Source organism: Taeniopygia guttata, chromosome Z, assembly GCF_048771995.1.
Source record: "Taeniopygia guttata chromosome Z, bTaeGut7.mat, whole genome shotgun sequence".
NCBI classification, from domain to species: Eukaryota; Metazoa; Chordata; class Aves; order Passeriformes; family Estrildidae; genus Taeniopygia; species Taeniopygia guttata.
Window position 1 is genome coordinate 1,145,599 of NC_133063.1, and position 22,958 is coordinate 1,168,556.

The 22,958-nt window shown below is 49.6% G+C and overlaps 2 long non-coding RNA genes across 2 annotated transcripts in view; one reads left to right on the plus strand and one right to left on the minus strand.

Annotated features, from left to right (window-relative positions):
• The window catches only part of LOC140682027 (uncharacterized), a 508,954-nt gene that overhangs the window by 255,678 nt on the left and 230,318 nt on the right, over positions 1 to 22,958 (minus strand). The gene's annotated exons all lie outside the window — the stretch shown is intronic.
• On the plus strand, positions 6,178 to 12,792 carry LOC140682028 (uncharacterized). Its single transcript, XR_012053262.1, has 2 exons — positions 6,178 to 9,405; positions 12,645 to 12,792. It is a non-coding gene; the product is annotated as an uncharacterized lncRNA (long non-coding RNA).

A 22,958-nucleotide genomic window follows, 5' to 3' on the forward strand; every position in this document is an offset into this window, starting at 1 on the left:
GAGCCTCGGGCTGGAAAGGGGCAGGAGAAGGCAAAGGGACCCCCTGGTGTCCCCAGGGCTCTGTGGGGAACAGAACGGACACTGTGCGGGCACGGGGAGGTGAGGAGTGACAGTCTGGGGCCAAATCCCAGCTCACCCGCAGGGAAATAAGTGAGGGACATTTTGGAGGGGAAAGCTGAGGCCATGAGTTCACCCAGCCTGGCCAAGTTGTGTTCGCACAAAGTGGCACCGGAGGCGAAAGTCAATCCAGAGCCCACCCTGCTCAACCTCTAAGTCCCAGAATAAATTCTTCAAGCTGCCCGTTGAGAGACTAAAAATACATGAAAGAGAACCAAGAGCATTCCGAGAGCAAACCAGAAGGTTCTTGGGAATCCCACTGCACTGTTGTCACAGCCTTTTTGACAGAGCTCTTAAGTTTTTTATTTTAATGCTGATTTTCTCTGCCTGGATCATTCACTCTGGGGGCTGTGGGGACTTTTTGGGTTTGAACTCCCTCCCTGTGGCCCTGACACTGCTCAGGAGCTGGAGGAAAAGCAGAGTCAGCTCTCCTGGCAGGGGCAAGGAGTTTTCCTCCAGAGCAGATGCAGCAGCTGCCCTCCAGCCCGGCCAGGAGGGATCTGCTTTGGCTCCTGGCTGCTGCAGGGACAGAACGTGTTCAGCTGCTCCAGGTGACATTCCAGCTGCCTCATCTCCCATCCCTGCTCCCGCCCCTCCTGCTCTCAGCTCCCGCCCAGCCAGCTGTGCCGAGGGGAATTTGTCCCACCAGCAGCAGGGGAAGGACAAGGGCTCCCACCCTGGCACTTGGATTGTCCCTCTGGGGGATGCTGCTTGCTGGGATTTAGATAATTCCATACATTTGGCTGCTGAAACTTCCCCACCCAGGGGATTTAGCACAAAGATTGTTCTCTGCGTGGTGCCGGGATTTGGGGTTAAGTATCAGCTTTGCTAGTTCAGATGAATTATACCCACAGCCCCAGGTTCCCTGCTGAATTCCTGCTGGAATAACCTGACAGTGCCTCGTGGAGAGTGGAAATTCCCATGCAGAGCTGCCACTTTAGCACCAGCTGTGTCAGGAACCAGCAGAGGTTCCAGGGAAGCTCAGTGGGATCAGGACAAGGACAGGTCTCTATTCTATAGAACTTGCTATTTAAAACCCTCATCCCCCAGCCCAGGGCTGTGTCTGGAGTCACTTGACAGAGTTCCCTGGAACTCAGCTGATTTCAGCCCCCGGAGCTCAGGCTCCAGCTGATGTTTTAAAGCAGGACAAGGCGGTGGCTGGATGCGCTCCCGGCCTGTGCTGAGGCAGAACATCTCTCCTGCAGAAGCTCCGCTCCTTTCAGAGCCTCAGCAGTGGCCTCTGCATGTCCTTTTCCCTCAGGAAAGGGATGCACATCCCTGCCTGCAGCACACCTCCAGTGGGACCCACCTGTGAGAGTTTTCCATCACTTCTGCACCTCCAGCTGGCTCCCTGGAAATCTCCAGACATCATCGCACTCGAACCTCTGATTTTAAGGCATCTCCGAGGCTGTGGCTTGGCATTTAGTATCTGTGAGGGAAGATTGCCTTGGCTCAAATGAAATGTAAACTTTAAGGCATTTAGAGATTTTGAGGAGCTAAGAGAAATACGTCTTACTAGAATTAATTAAAATAAGAATAATAAATGAGTAGGCCTTGATGAAGTTAGGAGTTAGTAGTTAACTAATAATTAATTGCTTGTCAGCACAATGTTTAGTTAGCTGGGTTTATAATGAAGAATATAGAAACTGATAAATAGCTTTTAGGAACATAAGACAATTGTGGGCCTCCTCTGTTCTGAAACCAATTGAAGACAAGGAATGGGAGTTCTACCAAGAGTTCATTTGTCATACTTGCATTGAAAAGGTAGAAAGGTCAGAAGGAGGAAGATGTCATTTACTTCCTCATTTTGGGACCCCTCCCCATGAAAGGGACCACCGACCCATTTCAAGGGACAAACTACGCATGCTTAATAGCTTTTGGAGTGATTAGCATACGAAGCGGGGAATGGGATGTACCAAAATTATGAATATGTATTTGTATTTTGTGTATTCAATACTTGTATGGATAAAAAGACTCTGTAATCACCTGGAAGGGGCGGTGTGTATTTGGGAGCGATCCCGCACGCTGCCCGGCGTCGAATAAACACACACTTGCTAACTTTAAACTGTTTAGAGAGTTTTTGTCCGTCACAGTTGGATTTCGATACTAGATCAATATCCATATTTTTTTAATAAAACACAAACGCTGCTGGTGGATGATGGCCTGAGGCTGGAAAAGAGGGAGGAGATTTGGGGTGGCTGGGACATACCTGGCAGCTGTGTGGGAGCTCGGGGAGGTCAGAAACGGGGATTGCTGTCAGAGCCCCTCTGCAAACGGCCGTGCCTCCGTTCCCAGGTGATGCCAGCCGTTCCCTGGGGTTGCTCCGGGCTGTCGGTGCCGTCTGTCCGGGCTGAAGCATCCCTGCGCGCCTGTGGGGAGCAGCCCCCGGCCGAGGAGCCACGGGCAGCCCTTCAGCCGCGTCCGTGCCAGCGCTGTCCGGTGCCCCGGTGCCCGTGCCGGGCCGTGCGTTGGTCACGCTGCGAGCCACGGGCCGGGCACGGCAGCTCCTGCCCTGCCGAGCCAAGGACCGGAGGTGCTCTCTGCCCTCCGGGGGCTCCGGGCTCCTGCAGCCCCGCACCGGGCGCAGGCGGAGCGGGAGCGGCGGCCCCGGCGGAGCGGCGGTGCCGGTCCCGATCCCAGCCCCGATCCCGCCCCGATCCTCCGGCCCCGGCACCCCCACCCTGCCCGCCGAGGAAGGAGCGGCGCTGCCCGGCTCCCACAGCAGCCACCGGCGGGACCGGGGCCCAAATCCCCGGGCCCGGATCCCAGTCCCGGTCCCACCTGAGCCCGTCGGGCGCCGCGCAGCGCCGGGAGCAGCCCCGATCCGATCTCCGCACGGCGCTCCGAGCGCCGGTCCCGCCGCAGCCCGGCCGAGCATCCCCCGCAGAATGTGAGGCGGGCGCGGATCCGCCGCCATTTATGGGCGGGGGGCGGGGGGCGGGGCCGGGGGCGGGGCCAGCACAGGTGCGCGCACAGGTGCGCGGGGCCCCAGCGCGCCTGCGCGGGGCGGGGCCGGGGGGATTTAAGCGGCGGGGAGGGCCGGGCAGAGCCATTTGACGCTGGGCGCTCGGGGCGGGAGGTTGCGGCCGGCGGGGCCCCTTTATCTCTTTTTCTCTATATTTCTTTGCTTCTGTGTTTCTGTTCTTTTGCGTTTCTTTTTCTCTATACCTCTCCTGTGTACCCTCCCTTCCTCCCCTCCCCCACCCCCTACACCCTCCCCCCCCCAAACCCCCCCCCTCCCTCTCCCCCCTAGCCCTCCCCTCCCTCCCCCCCGGGCGGCCCCCCCTACACCCCTTTCCCTTTCCTCCCTTTCTATTCCCCTACTGACCCCTACCCTGTTCCTCTATCCTGTCCCTGTTCCTTCCCTCCCCAGCCGGGTTCCCCCGCGCCCCCTTTCCCTGCTCCCCTTCCCCCCTGCACACGTTCCGCCTCCTTCCCCAAACCTGCCTTCAATCCTTCCTTTCCTTCCTCCACCCTGCCTTCCCCCCAGCCCCCTCCCCGACTGCCCCGCGCACCCCGACCTCTGTCCCCCTGCCCCCTGTCCTTGTCCCCTTCCTCTCGGCTGCCGCTGTGCTGCCCTGTTCTCGTTGCCCATTCCCCTTTTCCTTCTTTCCTCGCAGCCGCGGGGCTCGGGGTGCCGGATAATAAAGCCCAGAGGGCCGGAGCCCGGCGCCCCCCGCCCTCGCTGGGGTCCCCACACGGGGCAGGAGCCGCTCTGCGGGTCCCCCCATTACAGTGCAACACACGGGCCGACACTGCCGGGGCTCCGGCTGTCCCGACATCACACTGGGGGTCGGGCCGGGGGCAGGGAGGGTCCTGGGGGGTGGGGGGGTGAGGAAGGGCCCCCTCATTAGGAGGGGGCTCTGGGGGGAGGGGGGGGTGGGGGTTAGGGGGAGGGATGGGGGGGCGGGGCCGGGGGGGGTGGGAGGGGAGGGGCAGGGGGTGGGAGGGGTGGGGTAGGGGGGATGGGGTGGGAGGGGGGGGTGGGGGGGTGGGGAGGGAGGGGTGGGGGGGAGGGAGGGGTGGGGTGGAGGGGTGGGGTGGGGGGGTGGGGGGGTAGGGAGGGGGGGTGGGGGGGGTGGGGGGGAGGGAGGGGGGGGTGGGGGGGGTGGGTTGGGGGGGAGGGAGGGGTGGGGGGGTGGGAGGGAGGGGTGGGGGGGGTGGGAGGGGGGGTGGGAGGGAGCGGGGGGTGGGGGGGGTGGGAGGGGGGGGTGGGGGGGGTGGGAGGGGGGGGTGGGGGGGAGGGTGGGGGGGGTGGGAGGGGGGGGTGGGAGGGGGGGGTGGGGGGGAGGGTGGGGGGGGTGGGGGGGGGGTGTGGGGTGGGGGGGGTGGGAGGGGGGGGGGGGTGTGGGGTGGGGGGGGTGGGAGGGGGGGGTGGGGTGAGGGGGGTGGGAGGGGGGGGGTGGGAGGGGGGAGGGGGGGTGGGAGGGGGGGGTGGGGGGGGGGGAGGGTGGGGTGGGGGGGGTGGGAGGGGGGGAGGGAGGGGTGGGGGGAAGCAGAGGGGGTCACGTCACTCAGCGGCATGAACAGACATATAAAAAAAAAAAAGAATGAAAAAAACACACCAGCAGCCGTCCTCCAGGGCCCTCCCCACCCACCCCTCCCTCCCCCCCACCCCTCCCTCCCCCCCCACCCCCCCTCCCTCCCCCCCCACCCCCCCTCCCCCCCCACCCCCCCTCCCACCCCCCCCACCCCCCCTCCCACCCCCCCCACCCCACCCCCCCCACCCCCCCTCCCACCCCCCCCACCCCCCCCTCCCACCCCCCCCACCCTCCCCCCCACCCCCCCCCTCCCACCCCCCCCACCCCCCGCTCCCTCCCACCCCCCCCACCCCTCCCTCCCCCCCCCCCACCCCCCCCACCCCCCGCTCCCTCCCACCCCCCCCACCCCTCCCTCCCCCCCCAACCCACCCCCCCCACCCCCCCTCCCTCCCCCCCCACCCCCCCCACCCCCCCCCTCCCTACCCCCCCACCCCCCCACCCCTCCACCCCACCCCTCCCTCCCCCCCCACCCCTCCCTCCCCACCCCCCCACCCCCCCCTCCCACCCCCTACCCCACCCCTCCCACCCCCTGCCCCTCCCCTCCCACCCCCCCCGGCCCCGCCCCCCCATCCCTCCCCCTAACCCCCACCCCCCCCTCCCCCCAGAGCCCCCTCCTAATGAGGGGGCCCTTCCTCACCCCCCCACCCCCCAGGACCCTCCCTGCCCCCGGCCCGACCCCCAGTGTGATGTCGGGACAGCCGGAGCCCCGGCAGTGTCGGCCCGTGTGTTGCACTGTAATGGGGGGACCCGCAGAGCGGCTCCTGCCCCGTGTGGGGACCCCAGCGAGGGCGGGGGGCGCCGGGCTCCGGCCCTCTGGGCTTTATTATCCGGCACCCCGAGCCCCGCGGCTGCGAGGAAAGAAGGAAAAGGGGAATGGGCAACGAGAACAGGGCAGCACAGCGGCAGCCGAGAGGAAGGGGACAAGGACAGGGGGCAGGGGGACAGAGGTCGGGGTGCGCGGGGCAGTCGGGGAGGGGGCTGGGGGGAAGGCAGGGTGGAGGAAGGAAAGGAAGGATTGAAGGCAGGTTTGGGGAAGGAGGCGGAACGTGTGCAGGGGGGAAGGGGAGCAGGGAAAGGGGGCGCGGGGGAACCCGGCTGGGGAGGGAAGGAACAGGGACAGGATAGAGGAACAGGGTAGGGGTCAGTAGGGGAATAGAAAGGGAGGAAAGGGAAAGGGGTGTAGGGGGGGCCGCCCGGGGGGGAGGGAGGGGAGGGCTAGGGGGGAGAGGGAGGGGGGGGGCTTGGGGGGGGGAGGGTGTAGGGGGTGGGGGAGGGGAGGAAGGGAGGGTACACAGGAGAGGTATAGAGAAAAAGAAACGCAAAAGAACAGAAACACAGAAGCAAAGAAATATAGAGAAAAAGAGATAAAGGGGCCCCGCCGGCCGCAACCTCCCGCCCCGAGCGCCCAGCGTCAAATGGCTCTGCCCGGCCCTCCCCGCCGCTTAAATCCCCCCGGCCCCGCCCCGCGCAGGCGCGCTGGGGCCCCGCGCACCTGTGCGCGCACCTGTGCTGGCCCCGCCCCCGCCCCCCCGCCCCCCGCCCATAAATGGCGGCGGATCCGCGCCCGCCTCACATTCTGCGGGGGATGCTCGGCCGGGCTGCGGCGGGACCGGCGCTCGGAGCGCCGTGCGGAGATCGGATCGGGGCTGCTCCCGGCGCTGCGCGGCGCCCGACGGGCTCAGGTGCGACCGGGACTGGGATCCGGGCCCGGGGATTTGGGCCCCGGTCCCGCCGGTGGCTGCTGTGGGAGCCGGGCAGCGCCGCTCCTTCCTCGGCGGGCAGGGTGGGGGTGCCGGGGCCGGAGGATCGGGGCGGGATCGGGGCTGGGATCGGGACCGGCACCGCCGCTCCGCCGGGGCCGCCGCTCCCGCTCCGCCTGCGCCCGGTGCGGGGCTGCAGGAGCCCGGAGACCCCGGAGGGCAGAGAGCACCTCCGGTCCTTGGCTCGGCAGGGCAGGAGCTGCCGTGCCCGGCCCGTGGCTCGCAGCGTGACCAACGCACGGCCCGGCACGGGCACCGGGGCACCGGACAGCGCTGGCACGGACGCGGCTCAAGGGCTGCCCGTGGCTCCTCGGCCGGGGGCTGCTCCCCACAGGCGCGCAGGGATGCTTCAGCCCGGACAGACGGCACCGACAGCCCGGAGCAACCCCAGGGAACGGCTGGCATCACCTGGGAACGGAGGCACGGCCGTTTGCAGAGGGGCTCTGACAGCAATCCCCGTTTCTGACCTCCCCGAGCTCCCACACAGCTGCCAGGTATGTCCCAGCCACCCCAAATCTCCTCCCTCTTTTCCAGCCTCAGGCCATCATCCACCAGCAGCGTTTGTGATTTATTAAAAAAATATGGATATTGATCTAGTATCGAAATCCAACTGTGACGGACAAAAACTCTCTAACAGTTTAAAGTTAGCAAGTGTGTGTTTATTCGACGCCGGGCAGCGTGCGGGATCGCTCCCAAATACACACCGCCCCTTCCAGGTGATTACAGAGTCTTTTTATCCATACAAGTATTGAATACACAAAATACAAATACATATTCATAATTTTGGTACATCCCATTCCCCGCTTCGTATGCTAATCACTCCAAAAGCTATTAAGCATGCGTAGTTTGTCCCTTGAAATGGGTCGGTGGTCCCTTTCATGGGGAGGGGTCCCAAAATGAGGAAGTAAATGACGTCTTCCTCCTTCTGACCTTTCTACCTTTTCAATGCAAGTATGACAAATGAACTCTTGGTAGAACTCCCATTCCTTGTCTTCAATTGGTTTCAGAACAGAGGAGGCCCACAATTGTCTTATGTTCCTAAAAGCTATTTATCAGTTTCTATATTCTTCATTATAAACCCAGCTAACTAAACATTGTGCTGACAAGCAATTAATTATTAGTTAACTACTAACTCCTAACTTCATCAAGGCCTACTCATTTATTATTCTTATTTTAATTAATTCTAGTAAGACGTATTTCTCTTAGCTCCTCAAAATCTCTAAATGCCTTAAAGTTTACATTTCATTTGAGCCAAGGCAATCTTCCCTCACAGATACTAAATGCCAAGCCACAGCCTCGGAGATGCCTTAAAATCAGAGGTTCGAGTGCGATGATGTCTGGAGATTTCCAGGGAGCCAGCTGGAGGTGCAGAAGTGATGGAAAACTCTCACAGGTGGGTCCCACTGGAGGTGTGCTGCAGGCAGGGATGTGCATCCCTTTCCTGAGGGAAAAGGACATGCAGAGGCCACTGCTGAGGCTCTGAAAGGAGCGGAGCTTCTGCAGGAGAGATGTTCTGCCTCAGCACAGGCCGGGAGCGCATCCAGCCACCGCCTTGTCCTGCTTTAAAACATCAGCTGGAGCCTGAGCTCCGGGGGCTGAAATCAGCTGAGTTCCAGGGAACTCTGTCAAGTGACTCCAGACACAGCCCTGGGCTGGGGGATGAGGGTTTTAAATAGCAAGTTCTATAGAATAGAGACCTGTCCTTGTCCTGATCCCACTGAGCTTCCCTGGAACCTCTGCTGGTTCCTGACACAGCTGGTGCTAAAGTGGCAGCTCTGCATGGGAATTTCCACTCTCCACGAGGCACTGTCAGGTTATTCCAGCAGGAATTCAGCAGGGAACCTGGGGCTGTGGGTATAATTAATCTGAACTAGCAAAGCTGATACTTAACCCCAAATCCAGGCACCACGCAGAGAACAATCTTTGTGCTAAATCCCCTGGGTGAGGAAGTTTCAGCAGCCAAATGTATAGAATGATCTAAATCCCAGCAGCCAGCATCCCCCAGAGGGACAATCCAAGTGCCAGGGTGGGAGCCCTTGTCCTTCCCCTGCTGCTGGTGGGACAAATTCCCCTCGGCACAGCTGGCTGGGCGGGAGCTGAGAGCAGGAGGGGCGGGAGCAGGGATGGGAGATGAGGCAGCTGGAATGTCACCTGGAGCAGCTGAACACGTTCTGTCCCTGCAGCAGCCAGGAGCCAAAGCAGATCCCTCCTGGCCGGGCTGGAGGGCAGCTGCTGCATCTGCTCTGGGGGAAAACTCCTTGCCCCTGCCAGGAGAGCTGACTCTGCTTTTCCTCCAGCTCCTGAGCAGTGTCAGGGCCACAGGGAGGGAGTTCAATCCCAAAAAATCCCCACAGCCCCCAGAGTGAATGATCCAGGCAGAAAAAATCAGCATTGAGATAAAAAACTTAAAGCTCTGTCAAAAAGGCTGTGACAACAGTGCAGTGGGATTCCCAGGAACCTTCTGGTTTGCTCTCGGAATGCTCTTGGTTCTCTTTCATGTGTTTTTAGTCTCTCAACGGGCAGCTTGAAGAATTTATTCTGGGACTTAGAGGTTGAGCAGGGTGGGCTCTGGATTGACTTTCGCCTCTGGTGCCACTTTGTGCGAACACAACTTGGCCAGGCTGGGTGAACTCATGGCCTCAGCTTTCCCCTCCAAAATGTCCCTCACTTATTTCCCTGCGGGTGAGCTGGGATTTGGCCCCAGACTGTCACTCCTCACCTCCCCGTGCCCGCACAGTGTCCGTTCTGTTCCCCACAGAGCCCTGGGGACACCAGGGGGTCCCTTTGCCTTCTCCTGCCCCTTTCCAGCCCGAGGCTCCTCTGCCCTTGTCCCACACAGCACAGGGGCACAAAAGGGGAAAGGCTCCAGAAAACATTTCTGCAATTAACCAGCAATTATTTCAATTCCCCAGTGAGAAGAACGTGAACTCACAGCCACCGAGGCCTGACAGGTTCCTGCAGTGAGAGCTCAGCGCTTGTCTGCAGAGGTGAGTGCAGCACCTGAAAGGAAAAAAACACAGGGGAAAAATGTGATTTATTTTGCTTCAAAGTTATTTCAAGTTCTTAAAGCCCAACCAACTTTTCTCTTGATTTTGGTCGGGTGAAACAGGAGCAGTGGGCAGAGGTCGTGCCATTGATGCGGACGTGCCTGATGCTTGCTGGGGCAGAAAAAGTAGATCCAACTCACCTTATGTCAAGCAGTTATTAAAAAAGATTTATAGCTCTTTAAACATAGCACCCTTTAATTACCATAATGTTTCTTCCATGAGTTTAACTAATTCTCAGTGTATTTTATAAAACTTAAAATAACACCTCCTCCCCATAAAACACACTCATCAAGCATTAGACAAAAAGTCCTAGTTCCAGTCTCACGCTCCCACATCTAACCAAAGGAGACCTTCCCCACAACCAAACAAAAAATCAAAATAACATACCATACAACTCAGCTGTATCCAAAAACCCTCACCTTTATTTCCTCCAAACGCCAAATACTCTTCAAATTCTAAATCAAAAACTCTCAGAAAAACAACAAAAACCATCAAAACCTACTTCAAAAATAGAAAAGCCTAACCATATAAATATTTTTTTCAAAGCCCACAAAAACTATAAAACAATCTAATCAATATCCTGCATTAAAAAAAACCCCACTATACAAATTAGTACCATTTGAAATGTAACATAAATAAAAATATTTTCCTAAGAAACATATCTCCCAATAAATAAAACCACCCTGTAAAGATATAAGTAATAATCATAACTCAACCAACTAAAATTTCTTTAAAACCAAAAGACTTAAAAAACCTTCAATATTTATAAATAATAACATTCAATATGTTAAGTGTTAATAAAATCAAATAAAATTAAATGTCAATGCATTTTAAATACATTAAGTTTCTTTTTATCTATTAAAATTAAGTTTATTATTCCTTACTATCAAAATTCCTTCAGTCTAAATTTAAATCTTATTTAATATAACTTATCCTAAATTTTATCAAAGATCATTTCTCTAAACTATACAGTATATGGTTAATTTTCTTAAAAATTAAAACAACTCCAATGAAAACAACTAAAAGAAAACACTAACAAACACCTATTCAGAAGTAAAAAAAATACAGTGTATTATATGATCACTTTCATCAAAAATTCTGCTCTTCATTACAATCTCTACTCTTTTTATCTTTTATAAGTAACACCAAAAAATAGCAATTACTATTCATATCACACTATTTAAAAATTTTACTCTATTTCCTTAATATATAACTATTTTTTAAAAGTTATCCTAACTTCTTCAAACACATACTACTAATATACTAATTATATAATATAAATATATTCATTTTTATAATAAACAGTATTTATTAAATATGATTATAATTACAACCAACTTTCATATACTTTATCTCTTTATATAATGATCTAAAAACACATAAAATTTCTAATTCCTACTTTTTTATTCTCAACTTATACCGCTCTTACACCAAGTTAACTCTCTAACTAATCTCTACACTAACTCTATAATTTAACCTAATGTTATCTCATAATTTTAAATATTTTTCAAGATTAAAAAAAAGATATTTCATTAAAAACCTCCTCCAAACTGTTAATCTTATCAGTTTCCTCAGTTATTATTACAAAATCACTTCAATATAAAATCCAACTACAACATTAATTTCTTTTTCTAAGTTTCACACTAAGTAATGACTCTCTCCTACATTTCCTGCACCTTCACACTCTCAATATCCAAATCCAAACTCACAATCCTGTCCATAACCACTTTCAAATCCTTAAAAAAAAAGGTTACTATATTCAAAGCATCTCAATTCTAAAAAACTTCTAAAAAAATCCAATTATTACATAATGTAATTCATCTTTAATCCTAACATTTTTACTCTTAACTACTACTTTTAAAAACATTAGATAAAAATATAGTAAGTAACATTCACCAATTAAAATTTAAACTATAACCTAACCCTAACTCTACCTAAATAAAATAATTAACAACAAACCCAAATATTTTCTACGTCAAAAATAAATTAAAATAATTTTAACTTAACAATTTAACTTTATCAATATAACAAATAAACTTATTTTTTAAATAAACTTAAAAAATCATTATCCACACATAAATATTTAACTTACCACTAATTTAACATTTATCAACTGTTATAAACTCTAAAATAATGTACAATCTTTTAATACTTACTAATTATATCATTTCACCTATGTTACTAAATATAGATATTTAGTAACATAGGTTACTATGTTACTAAATATGTAAATACAAGTAAATATGTAAATACAAGTAAATTACACAAGAATTGCAACTTACACCTAACATCTTGTACTACACCCACCAAAATATATAAACTTTAAGTTTCTTTATAAATGTAAAAATCAATATTATAAAAATCTTATTTAATAACTTACCAATTATAAAATTCTATCAAATATTATACCTCTACTCTATTTACTTTATTTACTTTTAATTATATCACTTTACCAATTAACCAATCTAAAACAAACGTTTAAGTAACTTTAACTGAAGTTTCAAGTTTACATACTTTGTATTTATCTAGCACTACTCAAAAAATCCATTCTTGACTTACTTACCTAATATACCAATAAAAAACATTACAAATCACCCATATAATTAAAAAGCCCTTATATAAAAATAGTTAACAATTTAAAACAAAAAAGTCATTTATCCATCAATAGTAACCAAAATAGAAAAGTAATTTTAAGCCTTGAAACTTAAAAATGGTAGCATCACTTTTTATACCACCTATTACTTCAACAACAACGCTAAAACAATTAAATCAGTTAAAATATTATCTAAATAAACAATCTAATTCTACATCCCCTTACAATAAATAACATTTTAAAAAATATAAAAATATTAAATATGCAGTTTAAAAAAAAAACAACAATAAATTTTCTTTTATTAACACACAAATATAAATATAAAAATTTAATAAAATGTATAAACATATCTATTCACACAAAATCTACTTATAAAAATGTACAACTTTAAGAAATATCAAAAATAAGAATAACTAATAAAAGATAACAATAAATAAAATTTAACACCATAATTTAAAAATCTTATGCCAAAATTATACATTTTAATTATATTATTATAATAATACTAATGATAACACCTTCTGTATGTTAATTTATGCAACAAATGCTTAACAAATCCATTATTAAAATTTTTTTTTTCATACAGAGAGAGAGGGGAGACGTGGGAATGGGAAAACCAGAAACTCCCACAGACACTGAAAGATTTGATCTGCAGCCTCGGGAGAAGCTGGGATTGATGTACCAATACAAGACACGGGCATTACGCAGGAAAAGAATAAAACAACATAAAATAACTTCTGTTTCTGTGGCTGTCAGTAGGAGCCTGCCCCGAGTGAGTGAGAGAGGAAACTGTGTGGGCACGATGGGGAAGGGTTTGCAGGGCAGGGCTGGGGCTGTGTGCGCTACACTGAGAGCTGACAAGTTCCAACAGAAGGCATTGAACAAAAGTACCCTCAGTGCGGCAGAACTGAGCAGAGGTGCTGGGTTCCAAAAGCCAAATAAACCCCGGGGTTAGAAAGTTCTGGCCTGCCTTGGAACAAAGAACTTGTGGCTGCTCCTGAGCCGCAGCAGCTGCTCGCTCTGCAAACCCTCACGCTCCCAGGCGGGTGCTCACCTGAGCACTGAGTGCTCCCGGCCCAAGAGCAGTCCCATCCCTTCCTTGCTAACAGCACAGGGAGAAAAAATGAAAAAAGATCACTCCGGCCAGCAGGGCTCTCTCTCTCTGCGTGGGTTAGGGGCAGGGCCCTGCAGGGAGCAGGGCGCTCCAGCACCGACAGCCCGAATCCAGAGCAGATCCACGGGGGAGCAGCGGGCTGGGGACAGCTGGGGACAGCAATGAGCAGAGCCCATCAGCCTCCCTCTGGGGCTGGGACTGCATTTAGCACACAGCTCATACCAGCTGTGGCACTTACACACCTCAGACTCCTTACCACAAACCAGTTCTGGTCTAGCTCTCAGGGTGACCTGCACCTCCTCCCCAGAAACCACAGGAATTAGAATTTCCTGCTGGTTTTACAAACTTCACGGCAGCTTTGCAAATGCAAATCCCAGCAGGTCCCTGCTTTCCAGAGCACCCATCCTCAGCCATCTCCACTTCCCTGGAAAACCTGCTCCAGCCCCGGGCTGTACCAAGGTGAGCACAAGTCTGGAGAGGTCAGAACCCTCACCTGGACTGCTGCACTCGGAGCGAGATCCAGCTACAAATGGAATTCCAGAAACAGCCTCCAAAATGTTCCATAATCACACCTTTAAAATGGCTCCACAGGGCAACAGCTCCAGTGCCAGAGCAGCACCTGCACGAGTCCTTGTGCCAGCCCTGGCTCCCTGAAAAACACAATAAACCAACATCACACAGGCCTTGTTTGCAGAATTCCTGATCCAAACCCTCACCTTTCCTGCCCAGCACTGAAGGAAATCTGACACGGTATTCACAGGTAACCTTTGCTGAGAGCAGCCATCACCCCAGTCCTCCAGCCTGGGCAAGGTTTTGCAGTGAATGGACCCAACTTCTAACCCTGAACCTAAATTTCTGTCAGCTTTTGTTGGAAAGATACTGGAGAGAAAATCATACAACAGATTTAAAACATTGCACGAGGAATAACCGGCCCAGACAAAACCAAACCAGCCCATCTCTGCTCCACCCCATTTCTCCCAGTTTTGGGAGAAATACTGATATAATTTGCAAATACTCTCCTTCCCTGCTGCACTATCCTTCACTGCACGTCCCTGGAGAGGATTTACTCCATTTTTTGTGCCCAGCAGCACCTCTGCAGCCCAAATCCCACTCCACGCAGACACAGCCTGAGCAGAGCTCAGGCAGTGTTCCCAGCAGCGGATGCAATTCCGAGTTCCCTGGATTGCTCACGGGGCACTCGCAGCAATCTCCCCTCAGCCCAGACTCTGTGCTCAGAGGGAAGCGCAGCCCGATGGGACACAGCTCTGGCACCACATTCCCCTTGTTCCTGCTGGCCTGGAAAGCCACAGATAAACCCAGTCCCTCCGACCTTGCACCCTGAACCCCAGGAGAGCCGGAGCTGACCCCAGATCCCGGCGCCCTGCACGGCTGCGCTGACACCAGCACAGGCTGAGCGCCGCCCAGCACCCTTCCTCATTTTCCTCCCTCTGCTCCCAAATCCTGCCAGCCCTCCCCTGCAGCTCCTGCCCCAGCCCCAGCAGAGGCTGGCACCCAGCCCTGCAGCAGCTGGCAGAGCTGGGAATGCACCGAGAGCTCGGCTCCCCGGGCTCCCAGCCCCAGACCAGTCCTTGGGTGCCCGAACAATGCCCAGCCTGCCCCCCTGGGCACAGCCAAACACCACAGCTCCGTCAGCCCCAAGGAACTCTGGCATTTGCCTCTTCCCTGCTGCCCTTTCCCAGCACACAGGGGTACGGCTGGGCTGTCAGAAATGGCATTCCCGAGGCACTTAATCCCAGCAGAGAGGAAAAGGGGAACCCTGCGTCCCTCTGACTTACCCCACAGCGTGGGCAGGACCTGGAGCCCTCCAGTGCAACCCCCTGGTGCTGAAGCCTCTTGGCTCTGGCTGCTTAAACACTGAAGCTTCTGGCAAAGATGGGAGGAGCTTAATGATTTCTCCTGTCCTGAAAGAGAGGAGGAAAAGAGCATTAAGTCCACTGTGGAAGCCAATGGATCCCGGCTTTCACACTTCTGCTGTGATTGCTCACCAGGGAGTTTTATCCGTGAGAGGGGACACCAATTCAAATATAAAAGCATTTTTATTCCTAACTATTTCATTAAAAGGAAGCTCATTTCTCTATTGCATTCTTAGCCTAATTTTAACAGAACCATTTTTATCCATGGCCCCACTTGTCCGTCATTCAATCCTTTACCAAGGGTACTTCATACAAAGGAAGGGATACCTGGTGCTGTGTCACAAGAAATCCCAAAGAGAAAAGTGTCCAAAACCTCACAGAGAAAGGTTTCAAGGCACTCCAGTGCACAGACAGCTGCTCATGCCTTGTCAGGCCACACCAGTTCTGTCACATCCACCTGAGCTGTGCAGGCGAGGCAAAGGCTGCCCTTCCTCCCAGGGAACACTGTCTGAGACCACAGAGAGCCATCCTGGGTGAAAGGAATGAAATGAAAATGTTTTCTGGCAGAAAATGAGTGTCTGTAATCAGAACCTCTGGACAGATTTAGTAACACCACTTTCATATGACAAATACAGGCCATGCCCATCCTTCCAGGCCAGGTGAAACCAGGAAGGAGAACTACAGGAAAAGCAGGAAGACAGAGCCCCTTATTTGGATATATATAGAATGCCTCTGGTTTGGTGGTTTGCCTTTGCTCCTAAGCTTTGGCTTCACCCCTCTCCAGAGGAGCAGGGAATTCCTCCAGGGTGAGGGGGAGTCTGGTCCCACTCCAGGATGTGTCCAGTAAAGGAGGGAAGTTCTTTAGAGTAAGTGAGCAGTGTTTTTGTTACACACAAAAATCAAACCAAACAAACACTGAATTGGACTACACTGAGCTGCAACACAGAGTGTTCACAGCAGGCAGAGGCCAGAGGAGCACACAGCACCCAGAAGTACCATTTCACTTGGTTCTTCTGCTCTCATGCATTTTAATTCTGCTTTGCTTCACAGCTGCTACTCTGCCAAGGCCATTTCCATTTTCAGAAGCCTGTGTCACGTGTAGCCGAGGCTTAAACATCACAGGATCTATGTGCACTTCAGTGATCTTACACTAAGTACCTCAGAAACCAAAACAATAAATCCAAGACTTCAGCTGGGTTAAAAATACCAGAACAACAAATAAGCAAACAAAAACCCAAACCCGCCTTTCCACTAGTTTTAAAAACAGAAGTCTTTACAACCAGCATAAAATGAATGTAACATTTGGATCCAAGCAGAGGTACAATTTAAATGCCAGTATTCTGGAACTGCTAATAACTCTGCAAGTATTTACATGGGTGGATGTGTTACTGGATGGAAAGAATATAATGCAAGAAAGAGAAGATTAGCTGTGTTTAGGATGGGAAGAAGATGATTAAAAAATACCTTTTGTCTGGACGCTCATGCAATCATCTTCTCTTGACCTCAGGATGGCTGCCAAAAATGGAGAGTGCTGTGTGACCACCATGTGTAGTTTGGAGAGCTTGACTACGCTCTTAGTGAGGATTCTTTCATGTATAGTAACTGGATGGCAACGTTCAGGACCTTCAGAAATGTTTCATCTCTGTAACGGTACCTTTGGGAGAAGGATCACAGAGAAGTCAGACTGTAACCAAACCCAAGAAAACCCACTTGAAGCTACAAGTTGGGTAAGAAATGAGAACTTGGCAAAGAAAATTAACTTGGCAAAGAAAATGAACTTGGTGAAACCAAACCAAATTCAAATGAAAGCACTTACTTGAGCCCTGTCTTCACAAGGTCACACCAGTCATCTGGGTCCACTTCTTCAACCACACACTGTGTGCAGCAAGTAAAAACAGGTGTTGGTTTACATTTGGCACATGGAGCTTCTACAGCAATTTTTGTTCAAGGGACACACTAAGAACACGCAAGCCAAACGCTCACGTGGGATGATCTGAGGGTAACAGGGAAAAAAGCTCTTGGATACAACAATCCTAATTCCTGGCTCAAAAGAAACTTGTTGGTCTGGGAGCAGGGGCTGTATGGAATCAAAAAGCAAGCTGGGCTGTAGGTTCCAAAAACCCAGCGGCTCAATACTCTTCAAACGCCTCAAGTGCAAAAGGATTCGCAACTTGACAAGTCAAAGCGAGAGCCTGGAGCAGACTGACAGCTGCACATCCCAACAGTCCTGGGAATGCAGGTGCCAACCTCGCCAGGCTGGAAACACCCTCAGGATGGGATGGACCCTGTGAGGTGGCCCCAGGGCCTGCAGAGTCAGCCAGGTCCTACAAGGGAGTCTCAGCAAAAGCCATGAGAGCGCAAAGGCATTCACTGCCCAGGGACCTTCAGTGTTGCGTGTCACGGGGATCCCTGTTCACTGAACTCAAACCAAGGCAACAGTATACAGAGGGAGTGACCAAGTAGTGTTCTTCAAGATCAAAGTCTGATTTCTATTCCTGATCAACCAGACTTTTGCCCCACACTTCAGATGGCATGGCAGATGGGTCTTGGCACAAGTATCTCTATCAGCTTCTTTTAAAAAAGAAGGTGATAACTTAAATTTAAAAATTAAATTAATTAATTTATAATAATTTAATTAATTAATTTTAACTTTTTTTTTCTTTTAATTCCACTGGTAACCTTTGATTTCTTACTCCTAAATACCTCAAACTCACACATTCAAAGGCGATTCGTACCAGAAAGTCATCATCAAGAACACAAAACTGGATTCTCATAAAGGATTCTCAGGACTCGGAAAAAGCTATGAAAAATCCACGGAAACCAGAATCCACAAAACAGGAAATCGAGTCCAATCTGTATTTACAAAATCTACAACTGCCCAATCACACATATGCATACAGTCCCTCTGTGGCAAAGCAGATAAGCAGTCTCACCAATAATTCCTCTAGCCTCAGCAGCATGGACCTCTCCACTTCTTGCTTGCCTTCATCTTTACTGCTGCTGTACATGGCAACTAACCCCTTTACGCAGGCTGAGAAGAGATGTCTCCTCCAGGAATGCAGCTCCTCTGAGTTTTTAAGCACCGTGGATATGGCATCTGCCACGGCCCAGCTGCAGAGAGATAGCTGCTGACTTTCTTATTAACATTTTAACTTGGTTTTGTATATCTTAAAGATGTCTTGCTGCCAAAGTCCAAAGCAACAGATTCTCGGAGGAGAGGACGCTGTTAATGCTCCCATTCCTATCACACTGATTCCCAGGACAAACTGAGCCCTGGGGGAGGCACACACACACACACGCTGCCCACCTCTCTTCATTGCCTGCTCTCTCCGGAGCAGCAGGAAGGCAGTCCATCAGGTTGTGCAGCCCTCTGCTTCCCGGAGGTGGCAACAGCTTGGAAAGAATTTGCAGTTTCACAGTGGCCTCAGGGTCCTGAATCGCGGCACCGAGCTCCTTCCACAGGGCTTTCCTCAGGACAGGTGTGACAGCCGAGACAGCTGTGGGGAGAGCAGAAGGCACAGGTTCCTCCACCTGCAGCTGTTAAACAACACACTAAACCTAATTTTTTTCTAATCCAGCCCCAGACCACTCAATGTCTAGGAAATGATGCTACAGCAGCTGCTAATCTGTTACAGAGAAGTGCTACACAGAGGCTCACTTCTTTACCGTGCTGACAAGGCCTTATCACTGCTTGACCTCGTAGGCAGAGCTACAGCCCCATTCAGCCTGTTCCTGCCAGAACAACTGACATTTGTTTACAAACCAACAAAATAGTTATCCCGACCTAAATACACCCATAATGCCTCAACCCATTCCCAGGAGGGCGGCAGGAGGGGCGGGCGCAGCCCTGTTCCGACGCCGCTCCGCCCCGGCCCGGGAGCGCCGCGACCGCCGGGCCGCCCTCGCCGCTGCCATCCTTCCCCGGCGCCGCCGCGGTGCCGCCTTCACCGCTCCCCTCTACTCACACACACCGCCCCGCTCGCCGCTCGCCGCCGCCCCGCGCCCGTCTCGGTGGTAATTGGAGCCGCTCTGGCCACTTCCGCCACATCTCGGTGGTTTTGGAGCCGCTCTGGCCACTTCCGCCACATCTCGGTGGTTTTGGAGCCGCTCTTGCCGCTTCCGCCCCGTCTCGGTGGGTTTGGGGCCGCTCTTGCCGCTTCCGCCCCGTCTCGGTGGGTTTGGGGCCGCTCTGGCCCCTCCCGCCACATCTCGGTGGTTTCGGCCGGGCGCTGGCTGTGGGGCTGCAGTACCGCTCTGTGGCCACAAGGCGGCAGCACCGCCGCCCGCCACAGCCGGGGGCCGCCGCTCGCCCGGAGGGGAGGCAGGGGGAAAAGAGCGGCGGCGATCGATCCCCTTGGGAAAAATCCTCCGAAATAAATGTCCCAAAAAATCCCGCACAGAAACTAAAAGACCCTGCCTCGAACCAAATAACGCCGCCCCGCCCCAAAAGCCCTTTCTTTTTAACCTATGTATATTTCTACGTTGGTGTTGTTTATTTCTAGCTGTACGGCAGGGAGGCGGTGGGAACGCACGGGAGGGGACGGGACGGGCACCCAGCGCGGCAGAGGCAGGGGCCGCGCCCAGGATGGCGGCCGCTGCAGGAGCCGGGCAGAGAGAGGCGAATCTGCCGATGCCGGTCGGCGCCTGCTCCAAATCCGACCGCCCGCGGAGCCGCTGAGCCCACAGCCCGTGTGCGCGGCACGCGAGTCCGCGACACGCCACTGCCGAGACAGCGGCCGCGGGCGGCGGCTGCAGCACCGCTCTGTGTCCGCAAGCGCTGCCACCCGCCCCTCCGGAACGTCCTCTGAAGCAAATGCCCCAAAACAGCCCGCGCGGAAAAGAACGCCAACAAAAAACCCCTGCCTCTAACCCCATAAGAACCAAAAGAAAAAACCTTTTCTTTCAAACTGCATCTCAATATATTTTATTTTTGTATTTTACATATTTATAGTCACATTCGGATTTATAATGCATATTGATGTATAATTGCAATTTTAATAATTTCTTACATTTATTCCTATTATATTTTATTACAATTTACATTTTTATACATTGCTTAATATATTACTTACATATTTCTATAGTTAGATTTCTATTTCTAAAAGGTTTATATTGCTTAAAATAAACCCCTGCCTCTATCCAAGTAAAAATCTTTTTAAAACCCCTTATCTTTCAATCTGCGTTTAAATTTATCTCTATTTTTCGCATTTATATTCAAATTTACATTTAAAATATAGATTGATGTATGGTGTTATTTATATTCTATCTATACGGAATACTTATTTTCATTTCTATTTTATATTTTTATATATCTCTGTATACATTGAATATATATTTCTATACTTAGAATGATATCAAAAGAAAAGGTATATTCATTTTTCTTCCATTAAAACCCTGCCTCTAACCAAATAAAAACCAAAAAAAGCCCTTTCTTTAAACGATACTTGAATATTTACATGTTTTTTTCATCATTATAGTCACATTTGCATTTCTACTTTATAGTGATTGTCTATAAATATATATCATATATATTAAGGTAGCAAGATAGACAAATTATTATTTATATTATACTTCATAGATACTGCTAATATTGATTTTTACTTACCTTTGAATTTTTTATATTGATCTTAAGGTATTTACGATGTATTTCTATACACAGATTTCTAATTTTATTTTATTTATATTTATAGATTTTATAAAAAACCCCCTACCTACTACCAAATACAAAATAAAAATCCCCTTTATTTTAAACTATATTTAAATATTTCTACCTTTCTATTTTTGATTTTTACAAGTTGTTATATATTCGATTACAATATATTGAGGTACCGTATTTCGATATATAATATTTAGGACATAGAATGTGTTAAAATAGGACATACACAGTAAAATATGCATTATGTACTGTATTGATTTCTATTATTTAGTAATTTTTATATTTATATATCCACATGTATTAATTATACGTCTCAATATGGATATTTTATATGGATTTTATTTATATTTATAATCTATATTTATCTGTATTTATATAAACAAAATCCTATATATCAAACAATATAATACCTAATAGTAGTGGATAACATTATTCATGTTACATGTTTTATTCATATGTTTTCCGTTTATATTTAAAATTGAAGTTTTATATTCCCATTTTCATATTTATGCATGTGTTTTGTTTCATTAGAGTTACAGTTAGAACTCTGCAGTTATAATCCAATTCCTAAAAATAAAATGCCATAACAAACAGCATCGAATAACCAAGAATACCATCCAAAAAATTCAGAAAGGCTCCACCAGCCAACCAACTACCAGCAAAAAAAACCCCACTACGCTCCTTTCACTAACAGTTCTTATCACATAACAAAAATGGAACATTAATTAAAAAAAACCCACCTATAAAAACCCACACAAAACAAAAAAAAAAACACTAAAAAGAAAAAAACTCTTCAACTAACCTCTTATACTCCAAACCATACAACAGATCCCAAATGTTTCTAAAAAAAACCCAAACAATACCCTACCACTACACTAACTCATCAAGAGAACCCAATACTCTAAAAATTTAACTAAACTCCCCCAAAATAATTACAGATATAAAAAAAATCGAAACCATGAAGAAACAAAAAACTCACCACCCAAATAAAATACCTAGCTATAAAGATCCACCATAGAAATACCCATGTTCCCAAAAATCAAACTAATAAAAACCAACAAATACATCCAACTACAAAAAAAAATATATATTCACAACAACAAAATAATAATTCCTAACTCAAGGACCTCAGAATGCCTTAAACCATCAAAACACAAATACCACCTAGAAATAAACATGTCACCAAAAGAGAAAAGTAACCATAAATAATAACTCCCAAATTGTCTGAGACAATAAAACACACAAAGCAATCAAACAAGACAAATAAAACCCGTACAACATAATAAACAAGAATGCAATTATCAATATTGAAAAAACCTCAATAATTAACTACAGGACACTACCTCAAACCAACCAAAATAAACCACTACATACTCACGCCAATAAAAGCCTCCACAGCCGAATTAAAAACCTACCCTCTACTTCATGCTATGACCCATAAAAAACATTATAAACCTTTAAAAACACATCCTTCAAAAACATAAGAACCCATCAAAAAGAAATCCAACCACAAGACTCAACCCAAAAAAAACACTTGTCATGAGCACCTGAAGCAAGAACCGTAACAAGCAAAAAGCACACCATGGCCCTTCTCCTACACCAACTATGAACAAAAGAAAACCATCCAGTAAGTTCCTCAAAACCACCACAGCAAGGAAGGCTGGAAAACGAGAAGCCACGCTCCTGGCACCGGTCCGTTGGCCAGTTGGTGATGGAGGCATGAGTACTCCGAGTCGATTCCCTAAAGCACAAAAATGAGAAAGGATGCTTAGAATTGCACCAGAAACCGAAAGCTGAGTAAAAACAACTGCTTCTGTCCACTGCTCCCCTTGGACATTGGGCCTTGACTGCTGCTATCTGCCTGGACCCCCTAAGAATAAAGACTGCTGTAACAAAGTCACCACCTAGACTTCCCCTGCAAATGCAAACAATGACTGACCTGCTCATGGCAACACCCTCACCGAGCACTGGGGCTCTCTGCCACTTATTTGAACTGTCTGCATCTGAAAGGAAGTTAGGACTAGTGTGAAACAGCTGCAGGACAACTTAATAGAACCAAAAATGTTAGGGCAATCAACAAATAAAAACTAGAGCCCAAATACACCCTGCATTACCAATTTCAAGTCCCCAGGACTTGTGCTATTACAGGCTAGGCAGCAGGGCAGAGCAGCTCCAGGACAAATATGTGCAGACACCCGTGACACAGGACAGGACATGACAATCGAGGGGACAGGACAGGGAGCGAGAGCTTTTGAC